The sequence below is a fragment of the Mytilus trossulus genome, chromosome 6 (genome assembly GCF_036588685.1).
Source record: "Mytilus trossulus isolate FHL-02 chromosome 6, PNRI_Mtr1.1.1.hap1, whole genome shotgun sequence".
In the NCBI taxonomy this organism is placed as follows: Eukaryota; Metazoa; Mollusca; class Bivalvia; order Mytilida; family Mytilidae; genus Mytilus; species Mytilus trossulus.
In genome coordinates this window covers 59,967,075-59,970,671 of record NC_086378.1, presented here as the reverse complement: position 1 = coordinate 59,970,671, position 3,597 = coordinate 59,967,075, and positions in this window count along the sequence as shown.

The following is a 3,597-nucleotide window of genomic DNA, read 5'->3' as shown; positions in this document are numbered from 1 at the left end:
AATTGACCTCCCCCCTAATAATATTGGAACATTTTTTTAATTTTATTTTCAATATCGTACGATGATGTGATTTTTGGGGGTTGTGTAAAAACTGCTGTCATGTCCATGTTTATTGCACTTTTTGTTGTAAGGTTGCTGTCAAACTAATGTAAGCCTTTCCTTTTAAGAAATCTTAAAAGAAAGTTGTGTGTGTACTCACTGTCTCATATACCAATGTGCAGAAACATTATCAATAGATTACTCAAACAATGGGCAAATGATGGAGGAATTATGATTAAACTACCATAACCCTAACTAGGAAGAGCTTTTATTAAATACAAGCTGAAGGTTGAACAAGTATTTACAAAATTGTCAAAGCATGTTAAGCATACATCTCATAGGTAAACTGTGCCTCAATAAGACCTAAGAGTGCACATGCTGACCATGTATTTTATGTTTAAAATCTTTAAAATAAAGGTATTAAAGTTACTAAAAGTATTACAAAAATGCTTGTTATCACTGAATGGTAAAGATTGTTTTAATTTATCAGTTGGTTGTAAAAAGTGAATATACTTTGTATATTGTATAAAACACGGATTTAAGTTGATTCAACTACTATTCTGGACGAAGAAAGATAACACCAATTAAAAAATGTCTTGCTATTGCACAATATTGTGCAATTAGATATTACTTGCTTACTATTCTAGACAAAGAAAGATAAATCAAATTTAAAAAAAAATTGCTATTGCACAATATTGTGCAATTAGATATTTCTTGCTATTGTGCAATACTGTGCAATTGAAAAGACTTGCAGTACTGTGCAATAGAAGATTTCTTGCTATTGCACAATACTGTGCAATGGAAAATTTCTTGCTATTGCACAATACTTCATATTATAATTTTATATCCTGATTTGGATCAACTTGAAAACTGGGCCTATAATCAACACACTAAAATGTCTCGCCTTCTTTACTAATCATTGATATTATGTTGATAGTCCTAATAATAAAGCTTTATTACAACTGACTCATAAACTTTACATAAACCAAGAAAACTAAACATTGACCTTTGAACCATGAAAATGAAGGTCAAGGTCAGATGAACCATGCCAGGTAGGCATGTACAGCTAACAAATCTTCCATACAACAAATAAAATTGACTTATTGCTTATAGTTTAAGAAAAACAGACCAAAACACAAAAGTTTAACACTCAGACTGAGCAATGAACCGTAAAAAATGAGTCAAGGTCAAATAAAACCTGCACGACTGACATGTAGATCATGAAATATTTCAATACACCAAATATAGTTGACCTGATGCATATAGTATTAGAAAAAAAGGCCAAAACTCAAAAACTTAACTTTGACCACTGAACCATGAAAATGAGTTCAAGGTCAAATGACACCTGCCAGGCAGACAGGTACACCTTACAACCATTCCATACACAAAATATAGAAGACCTATTGCATGCAGTATAAGAAAAACAGACCAAAACACAAAAAATTAACTATAACCACTGAACCATGAAAATGAGGTCAAGGTCAGATGACACCTGCCAGTTGGACATGTACACCTTACAATGGGCCATTCCAGTTAATTTCTGACGGGTGGGGATGGATGGGGAGATTTTTGTTCATACCTATCAGAAAAAAACATCATGAAAAACTATTTATCAGATCTATAAATTAAGACCTATCAGATGTAGAGTTTCTGTTCATATTGGGTGGATGGGCTTTCATGGGAAAAATTGGCCTATCAGAATTTTTACTGCAAGGATTGTACTCATCAGAATTTTAAATCCAAAACCAGGTAATGCATAATACGAAACTTACTACATTCCAAAGCACCCCTAAGATATGAAATAGGTATTTTTTGTAACCCCTAAGATGTAATTATTTTAAATTATTTACTGTTGCAAGACCCTCAGAAATTGTTGCGTAAAAGTGTACCTGTCAGATGAAAAAACACAAAATTTCACCCCTAAGATGTATAAATTTTACACCCCTCAGAAAGGACCATCCATCCCCCATTATCAGATATTAACTGGAATGGCCCAATGCTTCCATACACCGAATATACTAGACCTATTGCTTATAGTATCTCAGATATGGACTTGACAAACAAAACTTAACCTTGTTCACTGATCCATGAAATGAGGTCGAGGTCAAGTGTAAACTGTCTGACGGGCAAGAGGACCTTGCAAGGTACACACATACCAAATATAGTTATCCTATTATTTATAATAAGAGAGAATTAAACATTACAAAAAATCTTAACTTTTTTTTCAAGTAGTCAAATGCTATGATAGTCTGAATTTCTGACATCTCAAGTGTGTTTGTATGGAGCAGTAGGAGGGGAGCAGAGTAAGGCTTGATGCATGCATTGAATCAGAAAGTGAGAAAAATAATTAACAGTGTACATGTACAGTTTTAGGTAGATAACATCAAAGTATCTAAATTAACTGCAATTCTACAGATGAACTTACTTTGATATCAGTTCTGTTTTGCAGGGCTTTCACACCTAAATGAAATACATGTTCACCAGTGATATCAATCCTTGTCAATACTGTCCTTTCCTTTCATTTGGTAACAAGCTAAAATTGTATATATATATATAAATTAATCAAGAAGTCCAGACAAAAACTACATGTAGTATGAACCGATGCTCTGACTTAATTACAGAGAGATCCATACACTTAAACACAAGTAGTTGTCATGATTGTTTGGAAACTAGAAACATGCTTCTTTTTGGCCCTTTTTTTAACCCTAATTCCTACATATTATAGGCAATAAATCAAAACTTAATCCCAGCCTCCCCTTTGTTATATGGTACATTGTGGTACAATTTCAGAGAGATCCATACAATTACACATAAGTTATTGTATTGAAACTAGAGAAATGCTTGTTTTGACCCCTTTTTGGCCCTCAATTCCTAAACTTTGGCCCCATAACCCCTTAAATGAGTCCAAACCTTCTACTTGTGGTTTTAAACATTGCGGTATGATTTCAGAGCAATTGAAATACTTGTACATAAGTTATTATACTGAAAGTAGAAAATGCTTAATTGGGCCCCTTTTGAGCCCCTAATTCCTAATCGGTTGGGACCATCATCCCCAAAATCAATCCCAACCTTCCTTTTGTGGTATTGAACCTTCTGAAAAAGTTTCATGAAGATCCTTAAACTAAAGTTATTATCCGTAAACATGTGTGTCTTCAGACGATGATGACGCAGATGACATCATACCATTATATGATCCCAAAAATATTTTGGGGTCGTATAAATAAGTACTGTAGAACTTAATTTTTAATTACAAATCAAGTACTGTAAAATAAAGGAACTTAATATTATGATAATTTTAAAGTAACAAAATGGTACTAAATATTTCCAGTACTACATATTTTTGGTTCAGATATACATGTACATGTAGTACGTACCAATGCAAAAGTAGCTGTGTAACCAATTTCAAGTTCTTTGACTACATTTATTCAGAAACCTATAATATGTCAAATATTTATTTACAATCCAAATTCAGACCTGTATCAAGAAATTAGAAACTTGTCAACATTATAGGTTAAGCACTAAGGAGGATTATTGCATAGAAATATAATATTTCCAACA